At 38.6% G+C, this 11,452-nt stretch overlaps 1 long non-coding RNA gene across 1 annotated transcript; it reads left to right on the top strand.

Moving 5' to 3' along the window:
* The first annotated feature begins 9,289 nt into the window (after window positions 1–9,289).
* On the top strand, window positions 9,290–10,364 carry LOC132302253 (uncharacterized). Its single transcript, XR_009480792.1, has 2 exons — window positions 9,290–9,349; window positions 10,171–10,364. It is a non-coding gene; the product is annotated as an uncharacterized LOC132302253 (long non-coding RNA).
* The last annotated feature ends 1,088 nt before the right edge of the window (window positions 10,365–11,452 follow it).

Below are 11,452 nucleotides of genomic sequence, written 5' to 3' on the forward strand. Positions count from 1 at the left end.
GTATCGTTCAAACATGTCTACAGGTTTTCACCTGTTGGATCGATCGATCTATGTTCGATCGATCTGTGTGCTTCATTTTGATTTTGACTTCTTTTTTAATTTTAATTTTCAAAAAAAAAAATCAAAAATTTTCAAAAATTCTTTGTCATTTTGTGGGTTCGATCAATCTGAATATCTTTATGATTGATCAGGGTTCGATCGATCTGATCACCCAAGTGATCGATCAAACAGGTCGGAGATAGTTTTTAAAAATATGACCCAAGGGTCATTTGGATCGATTTCAACATCGATCCAAAGCCCTACTTCTCTCCCACCGCTGTTCATTTGTCTTCCCTACCTCCGGCGAATCTCCAGCGAGCTCCCAAGCTTTCCAAACTCCATCCCGATCTTATCTCTCTCGGTCCGCTTCTCTCCTCTCGCTTAGGTAAGTTTTTGGGTTCTCTCTTTTTATTTTCGAGTTAATATACATGTTTTAGATGTTGCCATGTTTAAATCTTAACCTCCACATGATTTGTTGTTCCATTTTTTAGTTATTGAGCATATGTATATATATGTATATAAATGTATATATTTTTGAGTATATATTTTGTTTTCGATGTTGATTTCGAGGGTCACGTGCCGATTTAAGTGATTATTCTTGACTTGTTAAGGTGTTTAGGGGCCTATAAGCATATTCGGGTGCCCTCGTGTTGTCCACGTCACGGATCTGTGACTGTTCGTGTTTTTCTACAGGTTCGATCGATCTCAGTTGTGCTCTGACTGATCAGAGCACGATTAATCACAACCATGTCCTAATCGATCCAACTTGGATCGATCTCATCTTTTTCACGATTGATCGAACCTTATTATTTTACATACCCTCTTTTGTGTTCCATACTATCTCAGTTATGCCTAATGCCTGCGTTTTCCACATTGGTTGCATTTTGCTCTTTTATATCTAGCACGTTTTACTTTATTGGAATAGTCACTAACTATCATTGGCTGCATTATAACTTGCATAGATTCATGTAATTTATTCTGAGTTGTCTATCCTAACTTGACAAACATGTTTCTATCTGTGTGCTTTCAATTCTGTATCTCGTATACTGACTACAATTAAAAGTGTTTTCTGTTTTGCAGACCATGGCTCAAGTCAAGACCGTTGCCCGATGGACATATGAGCGTAGAGTACGGCAGCGAGTAAAGAAGCCTAAGGAGCCAGCTCCAGCTCAGTCTGAGCACTCCTCCTCTTCTGCTTCTACATCCTCGTCTTCTTCATCAGCTAAGGAGGCCGAACAGACACCACCTCCCTCACTTAATCCACCATAGGCACTGCCCAGCATGGCCCGTGACAAGGTTGAACGCAGATATTCACGCCTTATAATAGCATATGAGTCCATATTTGATACTACTTTCTTCTCTCAGTTGATTCTGACCAAGGCGACTTATGATGAGATTTTTCGCCGCGGCATTTCACCTATTCTAGCCCCGGTGGCCAATCTGGTTTACCCAAGACTCGTCTTGTTGTTCTACCAAAAGGTTCGGCCAGCACCGAGTAACTTGGCGAAGTTGCGGACCACCATTGATGGCCATCGTATCCGCATTACAGTTGAAACACTGGCCACATCCTCTCAGTGCCCACACGTCTGCCCTCTCGGCCTTGATTATCCTATTCTCATGAGGCCATCTGATGCAGACATGGCCATAGCTCTGACTGGCCCTTCCAGTGCTGGTGAGACATTTGCCACCAGGACTTATTTGCATGACGATTTATGGTTCTTGGATTCGGCGTTATACCGAAATGTATTTATGGCGGGCCATAAGATTCAGTGTCATTCAGATTTTCTTGCAGCCCTCTATGCTTTCTATACAGGCCATTGGTTTTCTATTCCTGCATTCTACTAGAGTGTAATGATGAGGCTTTACACGAGTTACATTAGCAAGACAAAGCCCAAGTGAGCCTTCCCTTTGCACATCTAATTACTCAGATCCGCAAAGACCAACACTATCCTTTCTATTCAGAGGAGCATACTGAGATAGGGGCTTGCCACTATGGCAAGAAGGACTGGAACAAGAGCTACAATACTCTTATAAAGAGTCTAGAGAACGAGGCCATCTTGGCAGCTGAAGAGGCAGAGTTAACGGAGATGGAGGAGGCAGCAGCAGCAGATGATCCAGCAGACCCACCGGCAACTACAGATGCATATATGGACATAAACCTGGAGCAGGAGCCTCAAGCAGAGTCACCACATCATTCTTCGGCAGGGTCACCATTACATTTACAGGAGCAGAGTCAGGATGAGCCTCAGTTTCCTAATCTAGTCATCCTTGATGCTCCAGCTCAGACACCCAGCCTAGGAGAGCGTATCCAGACCTTGGAGGATGCGATTGTCTCTCACCGAGTAGATGTGACTACCCTCCGTACTGATATCTTGACTGCACTGCAGAGCATATCCAGAGATATACGGGGTTCACGCCCCGCCAAACTGACTTCATCTGTCTGATCACTCTCTCTCTCTCTCTCTTTACTATTCATATATCTGTGATTTTTTACTGTCACTTTGATACTGTCACTATATTTTTGCGGCCAGTCTATTGGCCCGATACTATATTGTACCGTATACTGCTTTTATTTTCTCTATCTTATGCATGCTATTTTTGGATGTCAGATTATTATATTGATATATCTATCTGTGATTGACTCTATTATTAAGTGCATCCCAGTGACTTCAGTGAGAGAATGCTGCCCAATCTTTTCAGGACCACCCTTATTCCTCTCTCCTTAGTTCATTTACTATCCCACTTACACTTGCATGTCCACTGTGCACTATTATTATTCCTTTTGTTATCTAATGAGATTTTGTCCCAGTGCCATCTTTTCAGGACTAAAGTTAATCCCAAGTTTGGGGGGGTTATACCACCCACTTCGGATACTTATGTTCTAACCATTTTTTTGACATAGCTACACTGGTATACTCTTTCCTTTTGTTCTCTTTGCACATTGAGGACACTGTGCCATTTAAGTTTAGGGGTAATGTATGTTCTTTGCAGTGTTTATTTTTAATTCAACATTTTGAGCATGACTTATGTATTTGAGGGATTTTCTATGATTGGTCCATGACTAGCGATGATTTTGATCTTTTGAGGACTATATTGCTTAAAATTTTAAAATTGTTTGACTTAAGAGTCCAATACTCCTTGTATGCTTTGTGGATGCCATTTAGGAGTAAATTTTTCGAAAGATTGATATCATGCTTGCACTTGTGGTCCACATCATCTTGATTTTGTGATTGTTTTGAGATTCATTCTAAGATTCTACACTAGCACAAGCGCACACTGGCATTGATTTGTGGGGTACATGCTTTGTTAATTATTGATTTGGTTATATCCCAATTAAGCTAGTAGTGCATTGAAAGCTTTCATTATTGATAAAGGTGGGTAACAAACCCTTTTCATTGAGTAGCCAGGATTCTAGCCTCATCAAGTACTGAATTTCTCTCGCCGAAAGGTGGAGGGCCCAAACTCTAGGTAAATAAAAAAGGGGTTATTGCAAAAGTAAATAAAAAAGTGAGGATTTCTCCCAAAAGGTGAGAAGTGGGAAATGATTGGATGGAGGTTGTTTTGATTTGTAGCCTAATTGATTTGAGCTTGTAAGTCCTTAGGGGTGTTTAAACACTTAATGCCCTAAAGTCGTCTGATTTTGGAATCATTAACCTAACGCTTGACCTCATGGATCGCTAGAAAGTTTACTAGATCAACAAATTGCACTATGCTTCCATCTTTGATCCTTAAGGGGGGAAAAAAAATAAAAAATAAAAAAAAAAAAAAAATTCGAGTAAAAAGAATAAGCGCACCTAGATCAATAAAGCTTTAATAAAAGGTCCACTCTTAGTCTTGATGATCGTTACTAGATTTGTGTGCTAGTTTAAGGGTAAGGATGTGATCATTTCTTTAGTTGGCTTAGATAGCAACATTTTTTATGTCGGTTCACTCAAAAAGGATTCTAGAGTTGTTTTGATTTGCATGATCATTTTCTTGATATATGGAGGACTATTTTTGCTTACTTGATATTGAGACTTTGGGAGATTGTTTGAAAATGGTTGAAAAATTACATATTTGAGGTAGTTTTCTCCCAATACTTGTTTGCAATATTGGTGCCTCTTTTATGAGAATGAGCTTAATGTTTGTGGGTATCATTCTAGAAACCCTCACGAGACTTCACTCGTCCACTAGGGGTAACCTAGGGGTTTAAAAGGCTTGTTGCATACGCTAAATGCAATCGTGTTCCCTACGAAAGTGGCGTTATCCATTTATTGCTTTCTAAATCATAGTTGTATAGTTGTTCATTTCATTCCTTTACCTTGTAGTTCATTGCTAAGGACTAGCAATATTTAAGTTTGGAGGTGTGATGAGCGCTGAAAAGTGCGCATTTAAACCTCTTAAGCTCGAGTATTCTAGAACATTTATCTATCTTATTTTCCCGTTTTAGACTAATTTCATGTTTTTACCCTTTTCAGGCACTTATCCCCAAAATAAGTTAATTCAGCTAAATTAGAGCATAAAAGAAGCAACCTCAAGTTGAATGGAAGAAAGCAGCAAAGTGGTGGAAAACAGCAATCTTCGATCAATCAAACCAAGCTCAGATCGATCTCACAGTGATCGTTCCAACCATTTCAAGATGGATCAAGACTTTTGTCATTTTCCTCACTAAAATACCTTCTTCGATCGATCCAACATTTCTCTGATCGATCGAACACCCTTGATCTTATCCCCACCTACCACTTTTGTCTTTTTCCCTAAATATCCCGAAAATATCTCAGATTTGTTAGTATTCCAAAAGGCGCCACCATGGTTCGATCAATCTCACCAGACTTCTATCGATCGAACCCCCTCAAGTGCGAGAAAAAAAAAAAAAAAAAAAAAAAAAAAAAACAGAGTTCCAGCTAATTAAAAGGTGTGCTCGTGGTGCAATCATTTGAAGGTCCTAGTGTACGAGGTCTGACCATTAGGTATGACACTTGAGCTACCTATATAAGGATTTTGAGCCATTTTACACATATATAATCTTGAAGAATCAAAAACAAGAGAGAGGTTGGAGGAGTTTAGAGATTAGAGAGATACACACCATTTGGGAGTTCTTCCACTCATCTAGGGTTTCCATCAAGAAGAAGACGATCATTCCTACCATGGAGATGGCCCTTGAGGGTTAGATGACTACATCAATGAGTGGCTAAACATCTTCTTGGGACTAGAGTTAGCCCTAAGCATGCTTTCTAGACCTTGATGTTTTGTATTCAGAGGGGATTTGTGTTGTGATTCTTATCTTGACAGTTGATTTATACATGAATCTTGTTTCTATAATGATTTATGTGGTTTAATACTTCCAATTGATCATTTCATTCTATTCGTATGTCTATGTATGCTAGAACAGATGTTCATGTGGTTATCTCTAGGTTTTTTGATATTGATGCATGTCTATATGTGTTGATGCTATGAATTTAGAGATTGTCAAGGCATGGTACTTAAATAGAATACTCTTATGGTTTGTTTGATGGTTCATGCTTATTTCTTGATAGATTGTGCCTTTCTCTTAGTTTAATTAGCTTAATTTTTATGTCCCTAGCTTAGTTGTAGTGTAGTTGCCTTACTTTCTTAGATGGGAGGACAATCCATGCTTGTTGTTTGATGTTCCATGCTTATGAATGCAAGTAGTATAATTCTTAGTTTGTTAATGTGTTTTGATTGTGAGCTTAAAGGAAGGAACAATGGCTTAATTTGATATATTATGCTATTCATTAGTTGTCTAGACAATGTATGCTTAATTGGTCATCCATGCTTGCTAATTCAATCAATGACACACACTAATAATGCAACATATAACCCCCCTCATTTATTGCATATTAAGTGTCTGTGAAGGTGATGCTTAGTGGTGACCTCTAAGTCCCAATATCCCTCTCTTATATTCTCTACATTTTATTCTATTTCAATTACCTTACCTTGCATCCATTTAGTTAAAATTGTAGTTTAATTAGCCAATCAAACCACCTTTTGATCACTCGACCTACTAATCCGACCTTGTTTCCAAACAAAAGTACGCTTCTAATCCCTTGGGACGATCCCTACTCATTATAACTATATTTTTAGTTAGAAGTGGTAGTGGCATTTTATAACTTCAAACTTGGCCACTCTTTAACATGTTTTAACTTGTTGGTTCATGACGACACCAGCCACTTTGTGTAAAATAACACTAGGCAATATATTTTATTTTAATTCTTTTTTGTTGAATTTGTAACTAAAGCTGCTCAAAGATCATTCCCAAGAATGCTCACAGGTAATATCATGTTTTACCTTATCATATGAGAAAACCTTCTTAGTCTTGGCTATCAGTGAATCATCTAAAGCTGATAAATTAAAAGCTTAATTAAATAAGCTGATTACATTTTTGTTAGAAATTTGTCTAAAATTCATTTATGACATGGCAAAAATCTATTGGTTATAGAAGTGTGATGGTGAAGCTTTCAAATTAGCTTCCAAATGAAGTTTTGAATATACTTGGACACCAAGTATATCTTGGGCTATATATAGCCTTGCACACATTTGATCCAAGGCATCCAAGATCATCAAAGTGAGTTTGATATATCAGTTGGAGAGTGACAGAGTTTGGGTGTAATTGGGTTTTGGGTGTGAGCCACTTAGCCTTGCATTTCTTTATTTCTATAGTGAAATATTGATATATCTTCTCTCCGTGGACGTAGGCATAGTCGAACCACGTAAATCCTTATCTCGTTTGTGTGTGCGCTATTTAATTTTTTCTTGTCATTAATTTTTCTTTTTGTTCTCATAAACTCCTAATCGATCCTTTTTTCATAACAAACTGGTATCAAAACTCGGTTTGTGTATTGTATACAAATACTGTTCACTTGTACGGTACTATTCACTAGTATTGTTCATATGTATGGTACTATTCACATATACTATTCGGGTACTGTTCACAAATACGATACTATTCACCGAGATATATTTTTGGGGAGTTTTTTGAGATGTCGACCAAATACGAGATTGAGAAATTTGATGGCAAGATTAGTTTCAGTCGTTGGCGCATTAAGATGCAGCCCCTGCTGTCTCAACAAGATCTAAAGAAGGTGTTGTTCGGGAAGGACAAGTTGCCAACAACTATGCCCAATGAAGACAAGGATGAGGTTGATGAAAAGGCATGCAATGTGATTATTTTGAATCTAACTGATGCGGTGCTGCGTGAAGTTATTGATAAAGACACAGTGGCAAAGTTATGGCTAAAATTGGAGAGTCTGTATATAACGAAGTCTCTCACCAATAGACTCTACCTGAAACAGAGACTTTGCATCCTTCTTATAAAGGAAGGAATGCCTCTTAGGGAGCGTATTAATAATTTCAATTTTATTTTTATGGATTTAAAAAATACTGATATTAAAATTGATGATGAAGATTAAGCTCTTATTTTGTTATGTTCTTTGCCTCTTTCCTATGAGTATTTTGTTACCACATTGCTCTATGGAAAAGACACTATTAGTATAGAGGATATTAAATCCTCATTGAACTCTCAGGAGTTGAGGAAAAGGGTGTCTGAGAATATTGGAGATGAACAGGCCAAGAGTCTATTTTTAAGAGGCAAAAGTGAGACAAAGAGTTCTGGTAGTAGAGGAAAATCTAGATCTCATTAAAATATGGAATGTTACTACTGTCACGAAATAGGGCATATCATCAAGCACTGTCCTAAACTAAAGGCAAAGAATGGGAATGGCAAAGAGAAGGTTCAAGAAGCAACTTCTGTGGCAACTACTACAACGAGTGATTCAGAAAGTGACGAATATGTTCTCATGATAAACTTGTGTTCAGGTATATCATTTAATGACAGTTGGATTCTTGATTCTCGTTGTTCCGTTCATATGTGTCCCAGTAGGGATTCTTTCTCTTCCTATAAAGAGGTAAAAAGTGGTTCGATTTTTACGGCGGACAGGAAAGCTTTCAAAATTTTGGGAATTGGAACAGTCAAGATCAACATGCACAATAGGTTGGTGGGAACATTGTCAAATGTGTGACATGTATTGGATCTAAAGATGAATCTTATTTTAGTAGGTGTGCTAAACTCCAAAGGTTACAAGGTTGTAATAGAGGCTGGAGCAATGATGGTCATGATGGATTCTCTTGTGGTGCTACAGGGCACCAAGGTGAAAATTTTGAATCTTCTCCAAGAGAATACAGTAACAGGTGGAGCTTCTACAGGGTCTTCTAAAGTTAGCAGAAATCTGCGTTCAAGTCTTGGCAAAAGAAGAGTTAGAAAAAGGAGTGACGATCCTAGTTCTCAAAAGGGTTGTGAGAGGACTACACAACGTGGTGGGAGAATGAAATCCGTTTTCAGATGGCAACCAAAATTATAACAGCCCTTATAGGGAGGCAGACCTATGAGGACAGATGTGATATTGACTTGCAATAATCTTGGTGGTAATGAAATAGTCCATTGGAGTGCCATTAAGATGCGTGAGAGGTAAGTACTTGGTCACAATAGAGATGCGAGGAAAAGTCAAGGGCGTCTTATTCTCCACAAGGGTGAGAAGATGACTTTTTATTATCAGCCGGTAGTTTGTGGGAGGTTGGAGAAGGTTGCTAAAGGAGATGTTAAACTTAGAATTTCTGATGGTGTTTTTGATAAGCGTTTAAAGTTTAACAGAAATACTGAAGGTATGATTGTGGCTATGCAAGACATACATGGGTTTAAGAATGAGAGCCCGAGGGTTAAGTTTGAGGATGACTCAAACTTAACTAAAATTCTTTATTAATTTGTTTTGTGTTGGAGATGATGATGGCATTATTACTCACATTGTATTGAAGAAAGACTCTTTATGATGTTGTCTTATCATTTGTGCTAAGGTGGACAAATTTTGCCAAATATGGAGTTTCGTTGACATTTGTGGCTCATTGGAAATTTTTGCCAAGGTGAAGAATTTTAGTCAAGGTGGAGATATGAAGTCTGTGTACATAATTGTGTGTGTGTGGTGTGTGATTTAAATGAAAAAGAAAAAGAGAAAAGAAATATAAAATAAAGTGAGACACACATCACTTTTAAGTGATTTGTGAGACCAAAATTGGTCTCTGCTGCTCTCTCTCTCGCCCGACTGCTCTCGGCTTCTCCTTTTTTCTTTTTTCTTTTCTTTTCACTTCAACTTCCATTGTTGATTGCTCCTTCATCTTTTGTCGGATTGAGGTGCTGTTTAAGGCAAAACGAAGCTTATAGCGAGCTTTACGCATCCATACTATCAATTTCAAGATTTGGGTCTTCCTTGGAGCTCGAATTTGGAGGACCTATTCTAGGGATTTCGGCTTGGATTGTGAGGTAGGGACATCTTAAGCCATGGAATCTTGCTCTATAATGAATCATGCTCCTCTATATGTGTTATAGCATGTTTAATTGTTGTTGATTTTGATTAAAATGATTTAATTGACAACATGCTAGTTATGTAAATGTGTATAACATGGTTGAATGAAAAGTATGTCTATGTGATGGTTGTTTACATTTTTTTTTGAGGTTACTAACATGCTATAATGATGCCATGAGAACATGCTTATTTATTCTTGTGCTAAGTTCCCATTTGTCATTATATTGAGATCATGACATGAGCCTACATCTCATTGGGTTGCATGAAAAAGGGAAGTGGTTGTCTTGAAATGAAAATGGGGATTTGGGAATGAATGTTTTGAAAAAAAAAAATTAGTTTTGACAAACCCGGTCACTGCGGGGTTACCAACGGGCCTGAGGTTAATGTAGCCTAGGGAGGACTAGGGAGAGTACCCTAGCGTGGTTGAGCTATTCGGGCCCCTCGACGGCGCCACGGGGTCACCAAGGGCCTAGGGACGGTAGCCAATCCTCCTCTCGTCGCGGCGGGGTTACCAAAGGGGGTTACATTAACTTTGAACGTGATGGTTTTGAGAATGAAAACGGGGAGTGACTTTAGCATACATTGCATCTCACTCCATTTGCATTTGTGTGTGATTGAATTTGACTTGTACTTGTAATTATTTTTCCCCTTCAATGCATGTCCCTAATCTCCCATTGGCCTATGCTTTATTTGGACTCACTAGGACACAAGAATTGTGTCTTAAGTGTCACCTGCTGAGCTATATGCTCACCACTATATCTATATATTTTTTTTTCAGGTCTTGGAAAGGAACTGGTGGATGACAACCCACCTCAAGCTTGAACGGCGTTAGAAGTTCACTTTTGTATCTTTGTATATTCCCCATTATTTTGTAAAACACTAGAAGTGCAAAGATGTATAATTATTTTGTGGAACTTTGTCATGTAATATAACTAAAGTATTGATGATGTTTTGGATGGGGATTTGATAGTATGCAACTTGTTGATGAATGGATGGATAATCCTAGTTTGAAGCATTGTCTAGATTAGTTGGTTATATCATTATCTTTTGTTGCCGTGAATTCGGAATTTGAGTCATGGCAGGTTAAAAATGCAATTAAACAGGTTGTGATAGGCCTATTTTTTAGGGGAGGTCATGCCGAATTTTTTTTTTTTTTTTTTTTTGTTTAAAAAGTATTAGTTTTGAGTCGTTACAAATTTGGTATCAGAGCAAAGGTTCAAAAACCTTTAGGACGACGGGTAGAGGCCTACTTAGGGTCACATGGAATGTTGTTTGTGTTGCTTACTTGACTACTTGCTACGTGATATTTTACTTAAATGAGCATGCTTAACTGCCTATGTGCTTACTGCTTACTTGTTTATGTTAAAATGTTTCTTGCATAGTCTTGCATGCTAAGTGTTATACGGTATCAATTCTTGTTGAGTCGTCCACAGTCTTAGTGTCATGTTTCTGAATCGTTTTCTCGTTTTATAGCACGATGTCACGGCGTGAGGAACCTAGAAAAGTTGGCCCTAGGCCAACAAGGGGTGATGTTGGTGAGAGCTCCAGCTCCAATTCGGAGGAGCTAAATGATGAGAACATGCTTCTTAGGGACTTGATTCCCCCAAGAACTGTTCCCCCAAGAAGAGAGAATGTTGAAACACCCGTACCCGTAGAAGTGGGTGAAGGTTCTGTGGCACTGGAGTTTAATCGTTTATTGCAAAATGTCGTGAGGGCAATGATTGCTGCTTAGTCGCAGTCGGCACCACAACCTACAGTTCAAGTTGAGGAGACGCCAGCTCAGAAGCATCTTAAGATCATAAAAGGGTTTTCTCAGTTGATGCCGGTAGTGTTTGAGGGCAATGCGGATCCAATGGTAGCAGATGACTACTTGGATCAAGTTGAAACCCAACTAACCTCAATGGATGTGACAGAGGATCACTTGAAGATCATCCTAGCAACTTACAAGTTTGCTATGGATGCCAAGGTTTGGTGGAAGTCGATCACCAACCAGTACAAAAATGAAGAGATGAGTTGGGACAGGTTCGAGGAGCTGTTTTATGAGAAGTATTTTCCGCTCT

Source organism: Cornus florida, unplaced genomic scaffold (genome assembly GCF_030987335.1).
Source record: "Cornus florida cultivar Cherokee Brave unplaced genomic scaffold, ASM3098733v1 CherokeeBrave_3.0.0_Hap2_Chr04, whole genome shotgun sequence".
Taxonomy (NCBI): domain Eukaryota; kingdom Viridiplantae; phylum Streptophyta; class Magnoliopsida; order Cornales; family Cornaceae; genus Cornus; species Cornus florida.